Source organism: Cygnus atratus, chromosome 5, assembly GCF_013377495.2.
Source record: "Cygnus atratus isolate AKBS03 ecotype Queensland, Australia chromosome 5, CAtr_DNAZoo_HiC_assembly, whole genome shotgun sequence".
NCBI classification, from domain to species: Eukaryota; Metazoa; Chordata; class Aves; order Anseriformes; family Anatidae; genus Cygnus; species Cygnus atratus.
Window position 1 is genome coordinate 14449760 of NC_066366.1, and position 12142 is coordinate 14461901.

The 12142-nt window shown below is 33.8% G+C and overlaps 1 protein-coding gene across 2 annotated transcripts in view; it reads left to right on the plus strand.

Annotated features, from left to right (window-relative positions):
* LRRC4C (leucine rich repeat containing 4C) overlaps positions 1–12142 on the plus strand; it is a 375271-nt gene that overhangs the window by 145594 nt on the left and 217535 nt on the right. Inside the window, exon 1 of one of the 2 annotated variants that reach the window (XM_035552221.2) lies at positions 11787–11816. The exons of the other annotated variant lie outside the window; for it this stretch is intronic. The gene's annotated coding sequence lies outside the window, so the exon portion shown is untranslated. Of the gene's footprint in view, positions 1–11786; positions 11817–12142 lie in introns of those variants that run through there. 2 annotated transcript variants of the gene reach the window in all.

Below are 12142 nucleotides of genomic sequence, written 5' to 3' on the forward strand. Positions count from 1 at the left end.
CCCCCCAGGTACAAGTAAGAGAAGTATCTGTGCACTTTTTATGCCATGTTCTGTAACTGTGACTATTTGAAGTATAAGCCCAACCAAGTCTCCTGAAGTGTGGTACTCTGACCTATGCTGTATAGTAGTCCAACTCTTTTTGGGATAGAATCATTATGAAACAAGGAAGCTGCCCTGCACTAAGTGCTGGAAAATCATGTTATTTAGAAAATTCTGGATAACTACATGAATTTGCAGAACACAATCTATTTCACAAGTACACAAATTTGTAATGATATGCACGGGGAAGGAAAACCCAAGTGATTAATTCTCAGTCAACACCCATCAGGGTCCAATAATATAAAGGATTATTTTTTCTAACTTGTCTGTGAAAATGTGTAACATGAAATAATTGGACCTTGTTACTTCTGTGAGGGATGAGCAGGACTGTGAAAATAAGGTATCTGGTTTCATTTAAATAAAAAATGGAGATGGATGAGACCATTTTTGCTTACTCAATCATGCAGTCTTTGCTGTAGAAATGGTGGAAAGATGATCTCATCAGACTGAGACATAGCATTTATAAAGCAGAAAATAGAAGGTAGTGACGCATCTTGTCAAACTACCAGAGAGCAGAGCTAAATCAGAATTAGAAATTAAAGGGTCAAAAAATTAATTTAAAGTTTTAAGACACCAACAGGCTGTTGAAATACAGTAGAAGTCCAGTAGGCGTTGTAACAAGAAAATATTATGCTGATGATGGATGAAAGACCAATCTTTATTTTCAGGGACTGTTGTATTATAGGAACATGATTGGGAAATAGGATTCTGTGATGTTAGAGAGAGTAGGAGAAACAAACAAACAAAATACTCACTTTAATAGCACTTCCTCAAAATATTATAGATACCTTTGAAACCTGGCTTCAGGGAATTTGCTCTAAAGAGCTCAACATTCAATTATCTTTTCTCTGTGTAAACCAAAAAATGTGTTTCTTTTGAACATTAATATGGCACCTTAGTAGTGGCAGGTTAATGTTTGATCTTGAGTAGTGGTAGTTTTAGTGTTTGATCTTGAGGCTGAAGGCATTTGTGAAGGAATTGTGAAGCAACAGAAGGAAGAGACAAACTCAGAATGACCATGTGTTCCTTACCAAAAATGTTTCTTTTCTGATAATTGAAAATGGAAAGAAAGGTGACAATGTCCTTTCTTTTCAAGGTAAGACAATTTCTTTCTTATTCTCTATGAAGTGGTGCAAGATTCCTGTCAGGCTCACAGAAATTGAGTTTAAGTGATTATCTACTACTGTTCTGTATCTTAGAGTATTTTCTAATATTGCATGTAATTTGTATTTTAATCTTTGAAGTAAGATGTTAGTATCTATTAAATATGAATCTTTGAGTGTATATCTTATGCTGTATTTCATTCTTTTTTGTTAGTTTGTTTGTTTGTTTATAGCATGCATAGATGTGGCCAGGGGGCTGGATATATAATGATATAGATGCTTGTTAGTAGATGCTTAGTAGATTTATGGACATAGAATATAAGTAATTTTGCTTAAAAGAATAGATTATTTAGATATAGGGCCCTGGTCCCCTGGCAAGTGGGAAAGTCTGCAGGAAAGACTTACCTTCGGTACAGGAGTATCAGCTTGGAGAAACACGTGAACAAGTTAGATATACACAAGTCCAGCAAGAGGCCGGTCATTAGTGATGTACCCCACAAGCCAGTTCTGGGTCCAATACCATCTAACATATTCATCAATAATCTGGATGATCGGACAGAATGCACCCTCAGCAGGTGTGCAGGTGAGGAATTGGAGGAATGATTGATAGACTAGATGCTTGTACTGCCATTCAGGGATATCTGAACTGGCTGGAGAAGTGGTCTGACAGGAATTTTGTGAAATTTAACAGCTGGAAATGCAAAATCACACACCTTGGGTTGAATAAACCTAGGCAGCAGTACAGGCTGGGGACCAGGTTGGAATGCAGTCTTGCTGAAGAGGACCTGAGGGTCCCAGTGGATGCCAAATTGAATATGAGCCAGCATGTTGTGAACATGAACATGAGCCCTGTGACAGGGCCAACAACATCTTGGTCTGCATCAAGGAAAGCTAGGAATACTTAGCCTGGTGAAGGCAAGGTCCAAAGGCAATCTTATCAATATATATAAATACCTGAAGGGGGGGAAGAAGAAAGAACCAGACTATTCTCTATGATGTCCTCTGGAAAGACAAAAGGCAATAGACATAAATAGAAATACAGAAAATTCCATTTAAAAATAAGAAGAAAACTTTTGTATTGCTATGGTGGTCAAATGCTAGCACAGGTTGCCAAGAGAGGCTGTGGAGTCTCCATCCTTTGAAATACTTAAAACATGACTGAACATGGTCCTTGGCAACCTGCTCTAATTGAAATTGCTTAAAGCAGTGGAGGTTGGACTAGAAGATTTTCAGAGGACCTTTAGAGATTCTTGTGAGTCTATAATTCCCAAATATGGAATGAAAACTGTTTAGTAATTAACCATATATCTAATTGTATTTATACCACAGGTGGTTCCTCAGTTGCAATTATATAGTAATACTTGTTTAACTATCAGAAGATTACTGTTGATATTACTTTTATTATGAAAGTATCAGTGTCAAGTTGTTATCACTGTGCAAACAGTTGACTATTGTATACAAGTAAAAAGATGAAGTAAATTATACATTGAATTACTACTGCCATTTTACAAATAGAAAACAGAGTCTGAACAATAAAATCCATATACATAATGCTTTTCTGTGTATAATGCCCATTTACCACCTTTGGTGATCCAGTTTAAACATATGTCTGAATTAGGAGAAGAATCTCAATATTCAAAGTCTCAGTCTCATCGGTAACCATTGCACCATCTTTTGCCCGAATTTTGCTTGAAAGCAGAGTAGGAATTGAACAATGATGATATTTACCACTATATACATACATGGGTGAATGTGAATTTTGTGCTGTCGTTGAAAAACTTCAGCTAACCTTCAAAAATTATTGTACTAATAAAGCTGGATTAACTGATAAGGCTTAAATTATTACATGCTAAATTTTATGTATATTAAAGAAGACAGGATAGATTAGGAAAGTTTTTCATTGAAGCAATACCTTAATACTTTTAATACCAAGTGGCAAATATTTCTGTAACTATGGAATTACAGAATTATACACTAATTATAGAATTATACACTATTTTTTATGTAAAGAAGAATCTGGTCTGTAGACAGTAATCTCATCTCATTTCTGTACAGCTGCCAAAGGTAGTTCATAACATCCTTGTGGAAGATAAAATACTGATGTCAGATAAAATGTTTGAAGTTCGTTTAAAATTTATTAAAGCATTAGTGCAAGATGAAACATACCTCCTGTTTTCCTTTGGCAGACTGGCTCTCATAATTTTAGTGCTAACATTTGGCCGAATTCTGATCTTTATGCAGCACAGGAGTAAATTTTCTCTCTAGGGTTCTTCTATGGCTTTTCTAAAACTTTATCAACAAGATCATTCCAAAAACTTATTTTCTAAAACTTTATCAACAAACTTCCAAGGTTTTGGAATGATCTTGTTGATAAAGTTTTAGAGAAACCATAATCTTTGTAGCTTTTCTGTATATAATAGTAAGTTAAACTGTGACTGTGGATATGTCTGATGCCTTTTTGTATCATTTTTCTATTTTGTCCCCTGATAATTCTGATTTCTTATGGAAGGTGAATAATGTATCAGTGGTGTAGGCATATGTATAAAGGTTTTTTTTCCTCACTTTAAAGAATAGATCTTTTTATCTTTTTACATTTATGTTCCATTCCCAATATATTTTTTCTTTAATATTGAATATATTTCTATGTTTATATTCTATACATTTGATGAAGAATGTATTTATTTTTAATAGGCAAGAACCTAGTAATTTTATTAGAGCCGATTAATAAATCCAGTGGATCACACTAAGTTAATGAAAGCAGGTGATAATCTATGCTTGGGATACTAAATCACCATTGAGAAAACATGACTCGTGTCAAAATGTACTGTATATTATCTACACACATCATTTTCAGAAGGATTATATATAACCGATGAAATATGATGTACAGAGGTTAGTGATGTGTGCTGTTGTAATTCGTGAAATTTCAAAGGGAAACGGCAATATTATATCTCAAATTATTATTACTTATAAGGTAATTGTAAAGCTACCATATTGTTCTCTCTCGAGTTTTCCTTCAGATGTTGCATTCAAACAGAGAAGAAATGAGCCTCCTGGAATTCAAATCCAATCATCTTTTTTTATGAAAAGATTTGGGTTTTCACATTAACTTGTCAGATACCATACATCTGTGGTCTGTTGGTTAACTAATTACCTTTTCATTTAGTACCAATTTTTTTTTTTTATTCTATTTTTTTTACTTCAAAAGGAAAATTACATTGTCAGGTAGAAATATTTGGACAAATGCACAAAATTAACGTAGCTTTACATTGTATATGCCTTCCTTAGAATTTTGTTGTTCTGAAGTGCAATGACAGGAAGTAGTTTCAGATGAATAAAATATTTAAGTAGCCACAAACAGCTCTCGCATATCTATAAAACCAGAATGGAAGCAGAGTGATGAAAAGATTTGTCCTACAGGCAGATAAAAGGGAGGGTGGTAGGAAAAAATATCCAACATATCAATGTATACAGCTCAGAAATAGATTAATATTTTTTCTGAGGTATGGTGTGAACTGGTGCTACAGTAGGTAAATATTTTGGTCTGGTGAATGGAGTAATGGATGTACTCTAGCCTGCCCATACTGTGGTGAACAAGTACTTCATTATTATTACTATTATTTTTGATGAAATTAGGAAGAAAAGAATAATTCTAGTTGAACAAATTTAACCTCTAGTTAAAACAAAATTAATTCTCTTTCTCTATGGTTATAAATCGTATATTTTAGATGGTCTGCCTAAGAAATATTAAGAACCTGTACTTCAGTGGTGTTTCTATTTCATTATTGAGTCATGATATTTTTATGTATGTATACTATAAATCGTGATAAAATCTGGTGCTCTATCAGCATGAGACACAATGAACCACAAAATGTTATTTTTTCCCCCTAACACACACAGGTTGCCAGAAAAAAGGAATGTGCAATGGAGATTGTTAATATGGAAATATCCTAAGATACGGCATGCCATTTGAGAAAATAAATGAAATATACTTTGGTATGGAAGATAATTAATTGTACCATGAATTACTGAGGACAGGTAAACTGAAAATCACTTTCCTTCCTTTTTACATTCATTAATGTTGCGTGTCTGCTTAGGTCTGCTGTTACCTTTTTTTCCAAACTTCATTCTTGGCTGCTTCATCTGTATCTCTTTATAGAAACACATATGACTGTATTAAACAAACAAACATTTAAAAGGGTGATTGGTGATCAGTTTCTTTGACAGATCTCAAACTGACTTCTAAATTGATAACTGTAGGTTCTCCATTGGTAGCAGAAGTAAATTAGAGGGAAGAGTTTTTTTTGGTATCTATGTCAATCTTCCAGTCACCTTTGTTTGTGGTCAAAGCGCATGCTGGATCTGGCTGTCAGTTGCAACAATATTGAAGAAATTATTTGGAAAACTTTCATGAGATCTTCTTTCTGACTTTTGCATCTTCATAAAGCAATTAAATGAAATCAAGGATGGATGCTGTTTAACTCTTAGCTAGAAGAGAAAAGATTTAGCAACAGAGAATGAATTTTAAAATGTTACAGCTTCCTTTCTTGTTATCATGTTGATATCAGAAATATATTCCTAAATATAGTATATGAGGATTGTAGTAGCTCAGGTTTCTCTGTAGCAGACAGGGCACAGTAGCAAAGTTTCTGAATGTATTCTGTTAATTATGTGAACTAGCAGAATCATAGCAAACAACATTACACATAGTCAAATTCTGTAATAGATTGTAATCTATCTGTAATAGATTTTATAATCTATTTAGTAAAGAATTATTTAATAAAACATCTAGAAAACATAAGTATTATTGAATAATATTGAGAAAAATCTGTATGCAGTTCAGGAGATGGGGGGGCAGCAAGTATACTGATGTGAGTACAATGTTGTATTTTGTATTTGTACAGAGGGATACTGAGTCATGGGAGAAATTTAGGATATAGAAGATCTTTCAGTACTGTGGGTCTGATGTTTCACTTCTTTGCAGCTCTGTACATGTCCTAATTGTGAAAATTGTATTGTGATTGATACCAGCATTGGAATAGGCATTTTACATTGCTTTCAAATAATTAAATGGATTTTGAAGCCTTCTGGTAGTGAAGAATCAGTCCTAATGATGTTTTTCCTTGTATTAGAGGAAGTCTCTGAGCTTTTACCTACATTGTTAGTTTGCTATAATGTGAGGAAAAGAAAATGGGTTGTGAGTTCCATGACCATAGAGGTTTCCACAAAAGCTTTCCAGGTAAAAAACAGGCAAAAATAGAAATATTGATACTATAAAAACTTTTTTTTTTTTTCAGTTACCCCCACCCCCTGCCAAAGGAAAACAGTTTTCAAAGAAAATCATTGCTTTCTTCTAAAGATTTTTTTTCTTTTTGTTGCTTTTAAAATATATAGGAAATCATTTTACTGAAGAACATTTTTTTTAATAAGCCTTATAGTAAAATATTAATGTTCTCTACTAACAGTACTAGAAATTAATGGACGATGGTGAATGTTGTATTTTGGAGACTGCTAGAGACATTTTAACAAAGTTTTTGGTGTGTTTATACAGTACTATCAGAGACTTTCAGAGATGGTGATGAGCTAAAATTGAATAAATTCACGTTGGTTAGTATTAACTTGTTGAATACATGAAATTGAAAGAATTATAGAAATTCTAAATGAATTTCTAAATCTGATAAGTATGAAAATGTGATGGATAAAGAATTGTCTGGTTTGATATTTGGTCCTTCTTTCTCTGAAAAGGAGAATTAGAATAGTTAGAATTAATTAATTATTAGAATAAAAATATAATATAGAATAAAAGAGTCTTGAGTGACTCTATAGTGTAGATATTTATTCTATTAGCATCACTTGTGTCAGGAATCCCTGTTCCCAATCTGTGTACAACCTGCTGGGAGAAATTCTGCTCATTTACTTATATGTGTTTTGGCTTAAGGTGTGATTTGGGAATATATTGCATGATATTATTACTGAGAGGTCATATCAGGATTTTTTTTTTATTATTTTTGGCTAGTACATAAAACTTCTCAAATTGTGTGTCTGGGTACAGACAGTATCATTGTCTGAAGCTTCCAAAAATATTTTTAAACACTTTTTAGAATTATTTTCTTGTACTGCAGAAGTGAATAGCTCTGTAGGAATTAATGGTAAGAATTGTAGGAATTAAGCATTCTTTAAAATTCTGCATGAAATGTATAATTTTTACATTGCTTGAGGAGGCACAAATGGCATATATGACATGATCTAAGTATCCATACTATTATCTTTTGAGCTACTTTCTACTTGGGGGTCAGCTTACTGTTTTTACTTGCACACTTTGCTGTGTGCAAGTAAAGTCAGCTTATGAACATTGTTTCTCATATTTGTCTACATACAGATGTTTTAGCATTTTAGATCCTTGATATATCACTTGAAATTGATAACTTTTTTTCTCTCTGTTTTTTTCTTTTTATCTTTTTAAGTTCTTACCTGCCTTCCCCCCAGCTTCATTTTTCCAACTCTCCAAAATTATATGATATCAAAACTTAGACGTTCATAAACGAGTATTTCCCACATGATGGAACAGAGGGTGAGGGTTACTGAAATAAAGTAAACAAAATGAGGCTCTGCAGTGGCTTATGAGACAGAAATATAGACTCTGTAGATGAATTAATGAGCTAAGTGCAGGGGAGGATTGAGAATCAAAGGTTCACTGTCAAGTGTATTATCATAGGAACATCACACAAAATGCTATATAGCAAAATAATTAGTTGCAAGGCTGGAAAGGTCTTTAAAAAATATTATCTTTTACTGTCTCGATTCACAGATTTGCCTGAATATGTGTGATTTAATAAAAATTAAGCACTCTTAAATTATTGATACCAGCAAGTCTCTGTATTTTATATGTTAGTGTGCTTAACTGCATGTTAGAACTCTACATGTAACTGAAATAAACTAGGAATAACTATAAAAATAAATGATGCATAATTTTCAGTGAAAACTAGAAGTATGTGAAGAATTGTTCAAGCTGTATATGAGAACCCCCTGAGCAAGACTGACATAAGGTTGGTGATATCCTGTAGGGAAATGTACAGTGCAGGGAGGTAATAATAATCCTTCCTAGAAAATAAAGGTCACAAGTGAGACCAAATGCCGAGAAATCATCAGGGGTATTTTTAGAGCCTATTGGGTCAGTAAAACCTCAGTAGGCTTGTGTATTTTTTTAACTGTAAAACAGGATTCAGTTTGGATCAAGGAATATGAGGACTTGTGAGTGAAGTAGAAAAAGAACTTTTTCTTAGGTTCAGCCAGTGATTGCTTCTTCTGGGACGATATTTTGGTTTAAGGAGGTTATGATGCTGAATTCGTATTGCTTATGACTTTGAGCTATTGACCTGATCCCCAACACTTAATTTCTTGCAAATTCAAAGTTAGTAGAAGCTAGGGCACGAAGAATTGCAGGAGTTCAGTTCCTATATTTTCATATATGTATAGCACTATAGATAAAATATATTTTTGGAAATATGTATCTTAAATGATTGTATGTTTAAGAATGTTCTGTGTTGAATGGTTACTTGAACTATCCAATAGCCAGAAGCTTGCTTTTTTCCTTTTAAATTATTCTTTTAATTTCATATGAAGAATTTTGAAATGTCATTCATTTTTTTCCCTTTATTTCTCTCTATATTTTTTAAAGGTAGTGTTGATCACTCTAGGTTCTGAATGATGGATATTCATATGGCAGAAGTTATTTTTATGCACATGTTATCTCTAAGTAGAACTGGCATATGCTTAGCTTTTAGGAATATGTTCAGAAGGTAGGAATGGAAATAAAGTCATGTTGTTGATGCAACCAGATAAGTGTTAAGACATGTAGGCAGAAGAAGTACAGCAGAAGTTAGCACAACCATCAACTATTCTGCACATGGAGAAATACAGATTTTCAGTGACTATTTTTGCCAATCTAATACTTAGTGACCTATTACTTTGTTTACATGTCTATTGTAATTGATTTTAGAAATTTATGTATTAATTGATATTTAGCCCATGCATTTATATAGAGAAATATGAGAATATTCTGGTTCGTGTTTGTGGTATGCAGAGAGTTCCAGAAAATAGTAATAAATAAATAAATAAATAAATAAAATTGAAGAATGTGTGTGATGATAATGCTGGCGAATTTGAATTTTCATACCTTTATTTGGAACATTGCTACTCCATTCTATCTGTCTGTTAAGCATCAGCTTTTCTTCTGCTTGAAAATATTTACCCCTACCTTACCAATTATAATTCACTACTTTTGAAAATATACCCTTTCTGTTAGCATGAAGTTGCTTCTTGAGAATTTTTTCTCCCAGACCAACCTCTATGATGGCAATGAGTTCTTCACAAATGTGTGCAGAGCTGAATTCTTTAAATCATCTCTTTATACCTATTCCTTCCATGGTGCCTGTAATATTTTTCTTCATGTGTGAAAACCACTGGTGTACTGAGATCAATACTCTGGCTCAATAGCCTCTTCTTCTTTGTCTGCCATATTGCTCTGTTCTTGTTTCTCAGCATTTACCATCCAGTTCGCTTGTATTTGTAAAAGGCTAGCACCTTTTACATGCATCTCTCGTGGACATTCTGCACCATGGGAACAACTTACTACCTTGGTCATCATCAGAATTAGCGTCAGTATTATTTTTCATTGTTTCTGATGAAGATTTTTATGCTTTTAGTAGAAACTGTGCAGACTGCCTTAGTTTGGGGAATTTGATGGTGCCATGATAGATAATCTTATTGATACTTCCCTTTCAAAACTGAATCTATCTATACAGTTTGTTGATATTCCAGTGTAACTCACCAATCCATTCAAACAAGGCTTTATGATTAATTTTAGTGAGATCCATCAAGTGATATTACTGAAATGTGCTGAGCAGGAATTACCTCACTGCCTCACACAGTTTTGGGTTAGCTATGACCTCTATGGAATCTTCAAAGCTGAGAGCTATGGCAGTGCATTACAATTTCGCTCCAAGATATTGCAGTAATAATACAAGATGCAATGTGACAATGTAGAAAACATTGTATGGGCACTTGGAACGAATCTACCCAGTTGATTCTGAGTGCCTGTTTAGACTTGCTTACCATTTGCTGAGTCCTGGTACACATAAAGAACATCTTAAGATAAGAAAAAAGATGGACAGTGAATTAATTTTCAACATTTTTTATAAAACTGCTTTTAATCTGCCATTGGCATAGTCAGCGCACATGAAAATTACAGCTTTTTAGTAGACAGATAACATCAATAAATGGAATATTGATAACAAAATAACAAATTACCTGTTGGAACAAGTCCGGAGGAGGGTCAGGAGGATGATCAGAGGGCTGGATCACCTCTCCTATTAAGACAGGCCAGGGGAGTTGGGGTTGTTCAGCCTGGAGAAGAGAATGCTCCAGGGAGACTTTATAGAGCCTTCCAATACCTAAAGGGAGCCTACAGGAAAGCTGGGGAGGGACTTTTTCGTGGGTATGTAGTGACAGGAAAAGGGGTAATGGTTTTAAACTGAAAGAGATTAAGATTAGGTATAAGGAAGAAATTCTGTACTCAGTGTGGTGAGGCACTGCAACATGTTGCCCAGAGAAGCTGTGGATGCCCCATCCCAGGAGGTGTTCAAGGCTAGGTTGGATGGCGCTTTGGACAACCTGTTCTTGTGGGAGATATCCCTGCCCATGGCAGGGACATCTATGATTCTATTCTTTTTAATCTCATCATTATTATTCTTTTTAATCTCATATCTCTCTCTTTCTCTCTCTAACCATTCCATGATTCTGTGAAATTACTGATTTAAATTCAGTGAGTTCTGTATGTCTGTAAAATTATTGATTTCTAACTTTATGGAAATATTTCTATTATTCACTAATCTATTTGTTCTTTTTCCAGAGGTAAGATTTTAATCCACTATGCTTTTTATGTCTTAGCAATGTCATCAGATTATTTGTGAAACCGTAAGAGTATCATCTTTATCTTCTTCTAGTATCAAAATACTGTGCTCTATTATACTTTAGTATTACTGTTAATCTGATTTCTCCCATTCCTTGGTAAATGAAAGTTACTTCTACTCACTATAGTTAGGAGTATTAGCAATTGTTTTATATGAGCAATAGTTGATAGTGTTAGATGAGTCTATGATTCTACAGCAATTGTATTAGCAGGAAATTCTCAGATGTTTGGAACCTTATAGCTTTGGGTTATAAGAAGTCTAGCTTTGTGTATAAGTTTGCAAGAAAAAAAATAGATAAACTAAACCCATAATGTTTATTGTAATGCTTTTTCTGGAATACTGCCAATATGACAAGGAAAATCACTCATAAGATTAGTCCAGTGATTACACAAGCTTATAGTTCTATTAAAATGCAAACTCGATACAACTGAACAATCAAAAAGCAAAATAATGAGAGAAGAATGGGGGAAAGTCATTTAACTGTGTTTTTTTGTGAAATGCAGCACTGTATTCACTCACTTTTAATAATATAGAATCCATCTCCTTGTTCTTGTTGTCACCTGTCCTTCACACCAGATGTATATGATTTGTGAAGAAAGTATGAGGACACAGTCCAACTCTTGATGGGCATGCATTTCCCCAGGTCAAGCAGAGACTGATGGTTGTGAAACTCCTATTGTCCATGAAGGAAAACTTCCTTTTGTTATCGGCTGGTTACTTGAGTATAAATGCTTATTTTAAAGAAATGTCTCTGGCTTGTTAATATTTCCCTGTTTATGTGTGAATGAAATGTTTTGTTTGTTTGTTTTGTTTTTGTGAGTTCTTCTGCTCTTTAGAATATAGTGTATTATACTAGGAAACATTAATTTGTGGAAGCCCTACCTACAGCTTGCTACTTTCTAACAGTTAAGTCTGTCTTTCAGTTAGTCAGGAGAAGAGCAGTTGTTAGGCTTGGAGTAAATACTATGT